This window comes from Corvus kubaryi, unplaced genomic scaffold (assembly GCF_017639235.1).
Source record: "Corvus kubaryi isolate FWS band 111438036 unplaced genomic scaffold, C.kubaryi_AGA036_p1.0 72, whole genome shotgun sequence".
In the NCBI taxonomy this organism is placed as follows: Eukaryota; Metazoa; Chordata; class Aves; order Passeriformes; family Corvidae; genus Corvus; species Corvus kubaryi.
Genome location: NW_024582060.1, coordinates 5124213 through 5139195, shown reverse-complemented (window position 1 = coordinate 5139195; position 14983 = coordinate 5124213).

Here is a 14983-nt window from a genome sequence, read left to right as displayed (position 1 = left end):
GCAGACTCTGCTGCCTCCTTCCCAGCTGTGCCCTGGCCAAAGGAAGCTCTGACACTACTCCCAATTATCCAGCTCTCCATGTCAAATGTGCCTCTCTAAACCACCAGCCAAGGTCTGTTTTTAGTACAGCCTTAAGTAAGGGGGAGGAAGGGAAGAGGGCAAAGAAGTAGAAGCTCATGGTGATATTTCTTGCTTAATATTATTGTGTTAATTCCTTGTTTTTCCAGCAGCTGAATCATCTGTGCCTCCTCTGGGATGTGGCTCCAGCTGCTGTGAGACCTAGTGGCAAAGGCAGAGCTGATTAACTACAGGCTCTCCTGCTGCTGAATCCAGCCAGCAAACCATGTATGGGCCATTTCCCTAGCAAAATTAGTCTGTTTATTGAAAATCATAGCTGAATTTCCTCCTGGTTTCCCTTCCTCCCTCCCTGCCACAAAAGAAGCTCCCATAGTCAGGATGGCATGGGGAGGGCAGCAGCAGGAGCTGACTTCTGCCTGTGCCCTGCTACAGGTGCCACAAGGGCATAGGCTGAGGGAGGGAGAGCAATATGGGTCTCACCTACTGTCTGTGAGGGTTATGTTTGAAGCTATCAGGGGAGAGCCCCAGAGGAGCCCTGTTAAAATCTGGATTGCCTGAAAACCACACAGTCTTAGTGACTGACCAGCAGACTGAGGCCACAAGCAGCTGGCACTAGGACACACCAGGTTCAGTGGCTGAGTGCGGGCATCTGACCAGATTGCTCTGCACTGAACAACAAAACAAAACCTTACAGATTGCAGCTGGTTGACTACTGCATGGCCTGCCCTTCCTTGCACGGGAGACAAAAAATATCCCTGTGTGATGCAACTGTTTTCCTTTGGCTTCTGCAGCTGGTGGCACAACAAGCTTCCTCAGCAGACACAGGCTGCAAACAGACAACAGTGACCTGTGCTGGTCAAACTGGACATCAGGGATTGCTCTGTTCCTGGGCTATTCAGGAGGGCCCATTTTTATTGCTCCAGGTAGATCAGGAGCAGTTTCGAAATCTGACTGATACAGTGACAGTTGCCCAGAAGAGGACTTTGAAATACTCAGCCTGTCTGTTTTTGAAAATGGGTGTCACTACGTGCCAGCAATCCCTGTTTGATCTGAGGCTGCCCCTTGCATCCCCAGGCAGGCAAATAATGTAGAGCCAGGTCAGGGAAAACCAATGTAGGTAGCAGTGGAGAAAAGCAGTTGCAATGTTTCATCCTGAAGGCTGTTTTGTTATGAAAAAAACCAACTTTTTTTTCTTTAAAAATCAGAGCATTTTGCAAATAACTGTTCTGCTCTTAAAGAGTCTTCAGTTTAAAGCAATTTTGTTAACTGTCGGACTTCCTCCTTTTCCTTGTTTTTTTTTTAATTTCTTTTTTTTTTCCTTGTTGAGGAATGTGGTGAGAGGCTGGGGAACACTTACTTCTCAGTTAAAACTAAAATTTGTTTGTTTGTTTAAAAAGTGATAAAAAATAAAAAGAAGCCCATGTGGAAAAAACAACCAAATTTCAACCAGCTTCAGAGTCACCAGCTTAGTTACACTGGCTGATGTGCAAACACACATGGTAGACTAAATTATTTAGATTAACAGATATATGTCAGATATATTATGATGCAATTTATACATCAAAAATACTTACTAAAAAGAAGTCTCTTTTTAGTACCATAGCAGAGAGCAGCCATAACAGCTGCACTTCAGGTAATCTGGAAAGGCCACAGTAGCCTGTACACAGAGACACATCTTTCCAAAATGACCAGCAAAACTGAGGAATTGCAACAGCATTAGGCCTCAGCATCCAAGTTACATCACTCAGCTGATGCACAGCTGCTGGTGGGTCCAGGGTGACCTGGTTGTGCATCTGAACTGTTGCATTCAAAGCTGAATTGAGGTTCAGGCTCTAATTCAAGTGCAACTGAAATCACACAGACAAACAGCTAAAAGTCCAAGCCAACAGTAATGTTCATGACACTCATTATGTCCCTACAGGGAGCAATTAGTGAGGACTGCAACAGACCAAAAGAAAGGTGATGTCCTCTGTCTCAAAAAGCTCTAATCTCATGGCAAGACAATAGGAGATCACTAAGAAGAAATCAGAACAAAATCCCATGGCTGGAAAAAGAGGAACTGGGAACTAATTTCTATTCACATCCTTGATGTGACTTTGTGATTCTTGGTCATCTCAGTTTCCCTGACATATATCTGTGTCTTCCAAAGACAAACAAAAATCTTGAATCTTGCAGTTATTTGTTAATGATTGCAAAGCACTTTTAACTAGAGGGAAAATCTTGGCTGACACTATGGAAGCACAAAGGGACCATAATAAAGCCTAGCTGTTTGCTGAAGGTTACCCTACTGTGACAGTCTCTGGTGGGTGCAGGTGGCTCTTGTTCACACCTTTGGCCCCTGGCTTTGGCAAAATGTCACCTGGAGAGTTTCTGGAGCATTTCTGGAATGTCTTGAATGCCAATTGCATTTGAGCAGTTGGTGCAGAAGGCTCAGTAACACCTGAGACACGGAGCAAGCCACCAACAGCTCCAAGATACCTGGCAAGCATAGCATTGGCACAGCGGTATCTCAGTGTGTAATCTCTGGCTGAACACAATCAGACAGGGCTGGAGTCAAAAGGATTTTTAAATGTTGTATTCAGAGAGAGCTCTGTATCATGGGGACAGAAGATCATCTCTAGTGGATCCATGGTAGAGATCCTTTGTTTTTTATTTGGAAGGATGACAAATATTTTATGTGCAAGACCTTTTAATGCTGATGTGGCCAGAGGAAATGGAGAAGTTTAAATGGAGGACAACAGGACAACAGGAAAAGCAAAGTGTGACGTGTTGCTTATTCAAAGCCAATGAAGATGGGGCACAACAGTTCCATACAAAGAACTGTTTATGTCAACCAACACGTAATCTTAAATTTCCTGCCTAAGCCATTTTTTAGTATCTTTTTGTCCTGTCTCTTTGTCAGTCTCCACTGAACTGAAAAACGTAAGCATGATCATGTTAAAAATACTTTTTTCATTTGTAAGGAAACCCTAGTGACTCCAGATCTCTATATAGCACCACCATGGTTCACCACAAGCATGTCAGCTACCAAGAGCTGAAGCTGAAAGGTCATGCCAAGGGTTTTATAAGTTATCTGGGGCTGTGAAAAATAAGGGACTTGCTAACTCTGAAGAATAATTTAACTGAATATACTTGCCCTGACCCAAAGGTGCTACCTTTGGGAATGTTTCACAGTTTGACACATAGAACTGTTGAGCATCCAAAGACACCAACCTGGCTCTCACACTAACAGAACAAGTTCCGCCTCTCTGCAAACCAGGTTCTCACTGCATCACTCTCTGCACCCACATACACTTGGCTTCTCCCTGAGCATTGATAACAAACAAAGCAACACTCAGGGGACTTCTGTGATGCCTAGAATACTTCTGATAGACCAGCAATACCTAGTGGTCCAGGAAAACCAATCTCTCCCCTTTATCCACAGAGAACAGCTCTACACCAAGGTGCTACATTCACGCCCAAAAACCCCATAGAGAATTCATGCACTTAGGCTAATAGCTTTTAATAAAAAATAATAATAACTTTAAAAATCAGGTTTCTTGCCACACAATACAATAAAAATGCATGTTTTTCTTCTTAAGCACATTTTAGCTTTTGTGAGCTTGTGTGAAAAGAGCCCATTATTAAGCCTGAGTTATTAAAGCAATATTAGAATTGCCCCTGCCCTTTTGTTAATTTGCTTGGCTTGGTGCACACATGGCATTTGTTTTATATCATGTGTGGAACTTGCTTCTTTAAAAAGTCTGCAGGTTTCAAATTCCTCCACTTTTGATAGATGTACTGTATGTACTGTTAGGTTTAAAAAAAGTTACAGGTGGCTGCTATTTTTCCCAATTCAGTCCACAAAAGCCTCTTTCTTAAAAGTAGACCTTAATGAAAAAGAAAAGTAGAGCTACTGTATGTGAGGTTGCAAAGAACTCCGGTGGAAATATTTGGTGTTTACATTTTGCCGAACTATTTATACTGTGGACACATACTACACTAAAGGCTCTCTTTTCCCTGCATAATAGAAATCCTTGTGACTGAATTCTATATACTTAGTATGGTTTACATTTTTTATCCAGTTTTACCACATTTTATTCCGCCGTGCTTCCTACATGACTCTGTGAGTCTGTAGCAGAGCTGTATAATAGCAACACCTTCTGGAAGAAGGGAGACACTGGAGAATGCTTTCTGATTCTTGCAGCTTGTTGCACTCACCAGCCAGTGTACATTACTAATAAGGCAGAAGCTCAGAATAATAATTAAAATACATCTCTGACTGTATGTGCATTTATTGCTTCATTTAGCAGTAATTGAAAACTCCTTGTTGTTTTTTTTTTTAATATCTTGTTCAGAGCCTTTTTGTTCAGAGTACTTTTAACAGTTAATATTCAGGTTTTTAATTACACCAGATTTATGGGTCTGAGTCTCTGCTCTGCACACCCTTTGTCTGATGATATGAAAAAACAGAGGAGCACCCTGCTGCTTGGTGGCAGCAGCCACTTCTTCTCCCCTCAGAACAGCACGAGCTGCCAGCATGAGGAGAAGCATTCCCAAACCCATTCCCAAACCCCACAGCAGAGCTCCCAAAACCACTGACTGGCAAATGATTTAACATCAGCCGAGTCTTACAAACTTAGATAAGCACCATAGCCTTCCTGGTGTCTTCATAAACAAAACTCTGCCCCTGAAGAGCCTTTAACTGCCTTTGGCATTGGGGCTTTTAAATTTTTGCCAAAAAAGACAGGCGGCCCTTTCTGAGTGTTGCTAGAAGACAGCTTTGCAAACACAAGTAGGAAACAGGGGGTGGGTGGCAGGCGGACTCCTTTGACTGTCTTTAACTTCGATCTATGGCAATATTTTCTTTTGCAAAGCACTGCAGAAAGATACCATTACAGTAGCAGTAGTAGTAGTAACGGCAGTAATACTAACAACAATACCACCTCTAATTAGATCTTTGAACAGAGGTGCAAGCAATCATTTTCACACCACTGCTGTAAAGATGAGTTCTACTAGAGAAACAGGGAGAGAAACTGAATTCCTTGGTGAAAAACACTATCAAAGAACAAGAGAGGGACAAAAGAGCTTCAACATTTAAACTTTGAGGCTACACATTTCAATCACAAAATTTGCTTTAATGGTACCAAACTAGTGAACAGCCTTATTCCAAAACACTGGGCATTATTCAGAAGAAGGATTATTAAATCCTGCAACATTCAGGCGGCTTGGAGGATGCAGGACTGAGAGTCCAGGTGAGGCTCATAAACCTGGATGCCTTTCCTCAGACAAGGCAAGTCACAGCCTGGTTCTTCCTGATGAGCAACCCGGGGTCACATCTGACAAGTTTTGATGATTTTGCAAAGTTAATACAAGATTTCCATTTTGCTTTTAATTTTCAAATCGTGTGTCTCTGAGCAAAATTTGCCCGTGTTCCTTGCTTTGACACTCTGTTTCTGTATCTTCCATGCCTCATTCACATCCTTGGTCAGGATTTCATTTTTTGGGCTATTCCTTTTCTTTCTGTACACCCTTACTTGTGTTCACTGCTGCAGTGCCAGCTCCTGCCCACCTAATAAAGAAGCCAGTGTACTGCAAAGCATGCACAGTGCAGCCATCATCCACAAAACACTCTGACTTAGCTCACTCCATTATGCAAAACAGCTCTGAGGAGAAGCCTTCTGGAAATGCAGAAACAGATTTTTCCATGATGGCAAAAAAAAAAAAAAAAGAGCCCTGCAAGGTATGTTGAGGTGTGTCTGGCAGCAGGGGGAAGAAACTGTTTAAGAAAAATTGTTTGTCAATGGTTTTCATGATATGTCTGATTTTGGCAAAGCATCTGCGGGCTAGTGGCACCCACAACTGTCTAGCATGTGATACACCCCCCAGCTAATCACATCAAACACACTCCACATCTTTCTAAGTAACTCCACGTCTGTACCTTAAAAAGCAGGGATTTGGGGCATGATCCTGCATGAGGGCAGACCGCACAGCACTAAGGAATCCATCACGGGCTGTGGGCAGCTGCTCAGTGTGGCCAGGTGAGGATAGCTATTGGAGCAGGATAGGGAAGGCCATATGGCACCAGCTGTGCTCTGGCTCCCAGCAGGACAACCTCTCCTCTAATGAATATAATTTCCACAGCATGCACAAGAGTGATTCGCTATTGCAATAAGCTGTTCTTGTCCTTTTCCTCACCTGTACCTGTCACCTTCGGGCTGCTGAGCTATCACACAAAAGAAAAAGACAGTGCAATGAAAACTGCAAGCTCTGAGCCCTACACTGTGAAGGTGCTCCCTGCTGCCACCAAAAATGAGCACAAAATTCTGTAGGGAAGCCTCTCCCCTGCCCCTTCTGCTTCATGTAAAGAAAGGCTGTGTCTGCCCCCCACACCTGTAAATGCCAGGAGCCATGAGGTGATGAGCCAGCAGGACTGTCAGAAAGTTGCTGAAGCCCTTCTCTCTGGTTCTGCCATTCCAGCCTCACTCCAAATGACATAGCTCCAGCATATCCCCTGAGCTGGGGAATGGGTTAATCCCAGGATGAGGGGAGTTTGTGACAAACCACAAACTAGACTGAGAATCCCAAGTGGAATTTTAACGCGTCTGGCCTGGGATCCTCAATCGTTGATAATGACAGGCATTACCTGACCCAGCCAGCTCGGGGATCGCGATAGCTGTTCTCAAGAATTTGCAAATCGTTCTCCAGTTCCTGGCTCCTTCCCTCTGACTATCTTGGCAGCCTGTTCTGGCAGCCAGACTATCTCACCTAAGACTTCTCCAGCTGGTGAAGCATCTTGGCGCTCCTGCCTCTCCATGCCCACACACTTTCATCAACTTCAGCAGTAACCCTTTTAAGTGTTATCTCGCAGCCCTAATTACTTCAAATACATTTTCTGCCTGACGGCGTCGGACAGGTGGAAACTGAGCGCCATCTATTGCTAACTAATAAAAGGCTGCTCTGGTGAGGATGAGACTACAGCCCTTTTCCAAAGGGAGGGAGCCTCTGCTGCGGGATTCCTGCAATCCAGCAGCATCCCCACAGCCACCGGAAACAATTCTACTTTGAATTGATGGTTAAAGCCTTGCAGTTTCCCAGGAAATACATCTCTAAGTTCAGGATGTGTCCCTAGCTAATTTCTTCAACCTGGAAATATTGTGAGAACCAGCTTTCCTGCAGTATTTGTACAATTATGTAATTAATTTTGCCCTGAAATATTATGGCATTAATCTCTCTCTGGTATTTATACCTAACACAGGCAGACCATAAAGCTGGTCTCTACACAGTTTGTAGCCCCAAGCCTTTGGCAACACTGGCTGTACCCCCTTTGCAACTGTGAGCAACTGGTGTGAAAGAAGTGAGTAACCTCCAAAGCAAGCATCTTCCCCCACTCATCTGTAGCCAAGGGGCCCTCCAAGAACCTGAGGAAGAGAGTAGTGGTCAGCATGGCCACTGGTGGGAAGAGGACTTGGTCATTTCCTTGTCGAATGTCTTGGGACTTTCCTGCATGGGATAAAATCATTTGCAAATGCATATCCTTAATAAGACAAAAACTCTGAAAGTGCTATCAAGAGTCTAGGGTGGGTAGGTTTCTGTGACAGAAGCAAAAGCTGTATCTTTTCATATACAACTTTTGAATGTATCTGAAATGATGCTAATTGTTAGCACCAGATGATGATGCTGTTAATTTCTGCTTCTCCCTTTAAGCAACTATTGCAATCTTTTCCCCAAAAATGCAAATATTTGTAGTGAGGACAAAGTTAGGAGGGTTGATGGGTAGAGATCTGAAAGCACTAAACCAAAGTGCTGCTGTGCACAAGCTGCAAAGACCAGGAGCAGGTTGTCTGTGATGTTTCCATTAGATATGGCTGCAAAGATTCCTGAGAAAAGGAGAGAGTAAAGATGACAAAAAAAGGTGAGCAACACCACTTCAAAGTGTCTGCAGTCATAAAGTTGGGACATCTTCAAACTGTTGGGAAAAAAAAATATCCCTGATACAGTGTAAACAGCTGTGTTTGTTACAAGCTCCATAATACCTGCTACCTTTTTTCCTAAAGCTCTACATGCTGTAGAAGGGGAAAAATTATTTTTAAACATTATTTTTTAGCACATATGATGGAGATGAAAGGTGAAATATGTGTATCAGACAGTTTAAAAACAGAAAAGCCAAGGAAGAGAGATGTTCGGTTTATTTTGCAAAATACCCTTAGGATTTTTAAGGTTGTTCTGAAGGGTTCTAAGATCTGGCTCATGATTTTGAGTTAGGCTTTATTACTGATTCTAAAAAAGTCAACTGAAACTGCACAATCAGCACGCTAATAACTTCTTGCTTTTTGTAAATGAATAAAAACTGGTTTTCCTCACTAAGTAACAGAAAGGTAAACAAGAAATCAAAATAAGAATTAAATAATTCAAATTCAGGTGTGTTCTCCTTGAGACTCTGTGATTCCCTCAGTTTAATATCCTGTAGCCCACAATATTATTCACTGCTGCCCAGAAGGCAGGAGACCACTTTCATCTCCCAATACGTTAGAAGAACATGGGCTGGTTCACATGGCCCTGAGGCTGAGCCTGTCCCAACAGCTTTGACTTTGACTCTGTTCTATCCCCATCTCTTTCCCTCTTCCCAGAGCCTCGCAGCAGCAGTAGCAGCAATCAGATTGTCCTGTCAGCATTGCCAGGAGGACAGAAGGTATGAGCACAACCTTATTATGGAGCAGATCTCACCCATCCACTGGCCAGGTCAAATTGAGAGCAATATGAAGGACAAGGCAAGACAGACTGCGGTGGAAAATTTGTCCAAATCTGTCTGTGGCTGCTACTTCTACTCAGGGAAAGAGTGGTGGTCCTTAGACAGGATCCCCAGTGGGATGAAGAGACACTGAAGCAGATGAATATATTCCTGAGAGGACACCTACACATTGACTCAGCTCTGACACACGGTAGGTACAACATTACAGAGACACTTGGCCAATCCATCACCTCTCTGGCAGACAAGCACAGAGGGTTCAGGAGCAGCAACCCCACCCTGTGTCTGCCTAGGGTATCCTCCCACCAGAATTTCACTGAACAGACCATCGTAAAGGCTGAATTTGGCTGAAATTCAAACAGCAAAGGATTAAAAATTACTTTGTTATGAATATGAATACTGCTGGTAATAATCTGGGGAGTAGTAATGAAAAAATAGAGATTGTGGTGTAAGAAACTAAATTTACAAGGCAGCACTCATGGGATTAAGATGATGATGGTTGTGGTCCACTCTTAGGTAGACTGTCCCAAATGCTCCCCTTTGTACATTATTTCGGTATAAGAGGAATTTTATTTCAGTTTTTGTTTGGTTTGGAAGAAACATAGTACTAAAGCTTTTAAGTAAGTACAAAATTAATTAATACTGTTGTGTTTCTTGGCAGGACCAATATAGAAGGTTTCATGTTGAAATACACTACCTCTGTTCTCTGTATTTGGTTTAGCCTTTTTTTTTTTAAGAGGACAGGGTGCTGGATGGCAGGGAACAGAGAGGATTTTTTTTTGTTTGGAGGGTTGACCTATTTTTTTTTCCTACACCACATTTAAAGCTGGGAAGGTAACCAAAACAAGATCCAACTTCCCAGACTATCAGCAAAATTCTCGTATCAGATAAATAAGTGGTTATGGGTTAAAGCAAAAATGGTTACAAATTACCTTCTGGAGAGGTACTCCAATCTGCTCCAAAAAGTAAGGTGGTAGAAGCAGTTATGGATGAAGGAAGGATATTCCAGTTTAAAACAAATCACAGTACATTACAAAAGCTCTGCAAAGCCTGTTCTAGCTCACACAAGCTCCCAGGGCTGTCAAGAAAACACCAAAGACCCGAGTCGCCTGGGATCAGTAAGTTTAAAGGCAATCTGTTCTTCCTGAGCTATGAGAGTCCTGTGAGACTAGGACTCCGTTCCAAACTTCTGCTAACAGCAATGCCAGCTAGGAGCATGGTGAATTGTGATTTCCCCAGCATAGCTGTGCCAACCGAAGCCCCAAATGACTCCGTTGTTCTAGCAAAAAAAATGTGCTTTTCCTTGTACAACTTTTCCTGTGCAAGGCTTGGCCAGGTATGGTTTTACTGTATAAACACCAAATGCAGTTTCACTGGCAGATCTGCAGCCGTCTGTCTGCACTGATGAAATGCCCCTAAGCACAGGCACAAGAGCACAGTATGTCACACTTTGGTTGTAAGCAGAGATGAAGGTTGATTATGTACAGCAGGTCTAAAAATCCATTGCTCCCTCACAGAGGCTTTGCTGTTCTCTTTGCGGTGTTGTGTTTACTCCGAGGGAGCTGTTGTGAACTGAAAATATGCAAGGTTATTTTGTTTTTCTTTTGTGCATGGAAAACAACACTTCTTGCATTCCCTACAATTTCTAGGGGAGGGGAGAACTACACACAGCCCTCGATGGATGTCTTTCTTCTTGTAGGAAGAAAGAGCCAAGCAGGCATCTCAAGTTAAAAGAATAATTTGCTTAGAATTGCGATGAAGAACCTAGAGTCATTCTGCCTGCGGAAATCAGAGGGGTCACAACCTGATTGCTGGAGACAAGGCAAGTTTTAGGCGCAAGATAAAGGAAGAAAAGTTGGGAGTTCAGTGTTTTATCAGGGAACAAATGTTCCTGCAGTTCAGGCATTTGAAAATCGCATTAACCTGGAAAAGCAAAAGCAGCAACAAGATACAGACATGAACGTAATAGACACTGACTGCAGTGGCTCCAGGGCAGCTGCCAGCTCTTACTTCTGCAGTGGAGGTCACGGAAGAACCTTTTTGGTTCTTTTTTCTTTTCCCTTTTTCTTTCAAACCAGCATTGTATCATATGTTTAACCAGAAAAAATAGTTCACTCATGAGCAGGAAGGAAGAGGCCAAACACGGGTCTTACTCTGTGTGTCTCAGCCACTTTACCACATCTTGTACTCCCTAAGATTATCTGGTCAGTTAAACACTTGTGGTGACACATAAAGGAGCAAGAAGGCAGCTGTACAATAACCTCCTTGTGGAGGGGACTTTGCTGCAGGCACAGTGAGCAGAGCCAGCCTGACCACATCCTCACCTGGCCAGGCAAGAGGCCACAATGCCCAATTCTTCACTAACACACACACAGGCACCAAAGGGCTCTTGCAGTTACGAGCTCCACATGCAGCCAGGCAGTTTTGGAGCTGAAAGACTTTGGATAAGTCACTGAACTGCAGCTCAAGTCCATCTTTTCTCTCCGAAGCAATAACTAAAATGTTGTTTTTTCCACAGATGGCTGCGGGGTTTCCCTGTTGTGTGGGCTTGGGTCAAGATCACAAAGGTAAACACAGTAAATGCTTCAAGTCTCACCTGTGTGGGTTCTTTTACTCTGTGCTGGTTAGTGACATAAAAGAACTTTGTATTTGCAAAACATCTGGTCCTCAATTAGGAAAACTGCATATGCAAAAATTATGGCCACTAGACATGCAGGCACAGAAACCTGACTTTCTGGAATAGACTCCAGAGTCCTTCTTGCAACTTGCCTTCCGCCCCTGAGGTTCAAGTTGTGTTTGGTCCCCATGCACAAAGGAGAAGGGCTTAAATTGGCCAGACACTCTTATGAAAAACATAGCACTGTGCCCAGATGCCTGAAGTTGGCATAATTAATTTGCTTCTGAACACTCATAATCCCAGAAGATACCACCTGGGATTCAGAGTGGAACATTTAGGCAATGCAAACTCTTCCAACGTTAGGTGAAAATGAGCTGGGTGTTTATTTGTTTAAACCAGAATCCATACTGTAGGCTGACAAGGCCTGGAATTATAGAAGGTTTGGCCATGCATAAGCTTGATTTTTCTTGCATTTAAATGTCACTGTCAGCTGTAGGCAATGTTCCAGCTTGTGAAGTTTTACTGAAACTGGAAGCAACACTGAACTTGGCAGAAATGTGATTGTAGAGTTTAATTGAAAGAATAAGCCTGCTATTACAAATTAATGTGGAGAAGGCAGCCATGGTGGAATCTGTCTTCAGGTCCATATGGTCCTCCACTGCTCATTGATCATACAGCCTGTCATGCATTTACCCTCACAGGAGTCACTCTGTTTCTGGGGAGATATTACCCCCATTTTACAGCTGGAATATAGGAGCTAGGAGGGTTACCTGTCTTTCTCAAAGGCACAGAAAGGAACTGATCAAAGATAACTGGTAGTCCCTTCTTCCTTTCCAGATTGCTTATAATTTTTCCCTAAAGAAAATCACTTATCTGATAAATTTATATTACGCGCTGCAGAGAAGTGCATATTATGCACACCATGAGAAGCAGTATCTTTTAAAAATAAATCATTACAAGCCATCCTGGTTTCTGCAATTTACTGTAATTGCAGTTTGATTTTCAGTGTTCCTGTGAAAGATTTCAAACTAATCATCTTATGACTGAATGAAATAGCAATTGTTAAAATATTCTTGGTTGATTACTGATGATCTGTGGGTCATAATTTTCTTTTTTCCCTGAAAAATTACTTTTCAGTTTTCATTTTTTACAATGAAAACTGTACCACTTTCTGGCTACCAGCTCTACACAAACACAAAATTATTTTTCCTGATTATATCTGTTTTATCAGAGAAAAAAACAGGTTAGACAATTCTACAGCACATGAATTTTTCCCTGAACTTCATATACAATTTGATGAGTTTCACTGAGTCAAACACTGGCTCTCCTTCATGCTGCTTAAATTGCAGTAACAGAAAATAAAGCCTTGTTCATGCTAGTCTCTCTTTCCAGGAAAAAGTTGCCACAAAGAGGCTGTGAGGCTTGGCAGAGATATGCACGCGTTCAGAAAATAAAGTTGGGGTTTTAATATGATCTTATCCTGTAAAACTGGGGGGATTTCCCTTTTGTCAAGCTGAAATTTTGCCTTATTGACGTATCTCTTAACTTCTGGGTTATCTCAATATTAAAAACTTGTCGATATTAGACATACACAAAAATGGGGAAGTAACACAGATGTTGATTTTTTTGTTGTTGTTGAAATGTGAGTGAAATGTGGAATAAGGAGACTTCCTTTGTGCCACTTGGATATACCAGCGTAAGGGAATCCTTCCAGGGGACTCTGAGAGCCAAAGAGCTAAGAGGTACAATCAAGCTCTAAGATTCACCCCAGTAGATGTAAAACATTGCAAGGTAGGAATTCAATAACATTTATCTCTCAAAAACAGGCAGCCATCTGACCTAAAAATGTGCTGATTGGTTATGGTCCATATGCATAATACCAGCCTCAGTTACAAGGCTTTCATGCACATATTGTTACATAAGCCTCTGCCCAGGCTGGCAGATTGCAGTCTGGATTCCCTTAAGTAAAAAAATAAATATATAAATTGTGCTTTGCCTCTTTAGGAAGTCATACTGCACAAGGAAAAAGGTGCAGCATTTGGGGTCTCACTAGATTCCTTCCATGACACCAAAAATACAGGTAATCAGGTAATACTGTGTCAACTTGTTTATTTGTTCAAAAGCCTTATTTCAGGAGTGTGATGGGACCAAAAGCCAGAGGTTCCTCAGCCAGAATTCTTCCAGTGTGCTATGCAAGCAAAGCCTACATTCCCAAAACTGTGTTGCTTTGCTCCTTCAGAAAAACAGGCACAACACCAACTTTCTTTGCTTCCCACCTTAACACACACAGAGGCTACAAACTCAGCAGTCTGAGAAGTCCTTGGCACAGCCACTGAGAAATCTGCAGAGCTTTGGATTAGTGACTCACCTGACAGCAGCTATTAGCACTTCCCAGCCTAACACAGGCACCGATGATGAAAATAGTGCAAAGGGAAATGTTATTTCTCCTAGCAAGGCAATGTGTCTTGGATAACCAACCCTTGTTCTCAGCTTCACAAGCCAAATGATGACTTTGCAAGTGGAACTGTGTGGCGATTGCTGCCACCTGACGGCAAAGCAAACATTTTGATTGCAACAGAGGACAGGTGGGATCTGTCCCCACTGCTGAGTGACTGACCCATTCCTTCAAAAGGAGACCCGTCCATGGAAAAGTGATTGGCAGCTGGAATTAGGGAGGATTTCTAACCTTGAGCTTAGATCAGGCTCAACTGCTTTTTCCTCAAGAGCCATAAAAATATTCCACCTGCAAAAGGAGGGAGTAGCAAAGGGTACCTGTGCTATGAGTTATGCGTAGAGGTGGGTGTTTGCCAGAGAGCACTTTCAAGACAGGAATATAAACAACTGACAAACTTCTCATATTTTATGTTCTTTGCATGTTACAAGGATAGATTCTGCAGTGGAGGATGGGAATGATATGAAGTTTATAAGCATTTAAACGCAATGTGAATCTTAGCTAGTAGGATCCAGAGCAATAGGATGGTCAGAACCCCATCACTAGAGGTAAGAAATCCTATGGCAGCAGGCTGATCTGTGACATTTTCCTGCAAACTTTAAAGCACTAAGGTTTCCTAAATAGATGGGTGTATTTTCCACTGTCTTTGCTCTAGTCAGTTTTCAGACATGCCCTCATGATGAAGATACAAAACCTTCAGAAGGTCCTTTCTTATCCAACCTGGGGCTTCACAGTAAACCAAGTATTATAGACTTCATTGAGGCACAAGGCTTGTAAGAGCTAAAGGAAGGTTAAAAAAAAAGTTAACCCAGAATTCAGCAATGACTTAAGCAAGGTCTGGTGCATAAAATTTAAGAGCCGTAATAAAAGTGGCAAGCACCTGGGAGATACTCAAATCCTGGCTTTTCATAGGGGCTGATTCCTTAACTGGCCTCAGTTCCTTGCAAGTGCTGCTGTAGGTAAGAGAGCAGCCCTGCTCTTCCTATGCATGGCATCTGGGCATGTGCTTTTGCCTTCCTGTGGCCAAGCAGGGATCTGGTCACCCTGCAACGGGTATAGTGCCAGCAGTGCCACAAAGGGGAGGTCGGGGATAGGGCAGCTGGAAAGG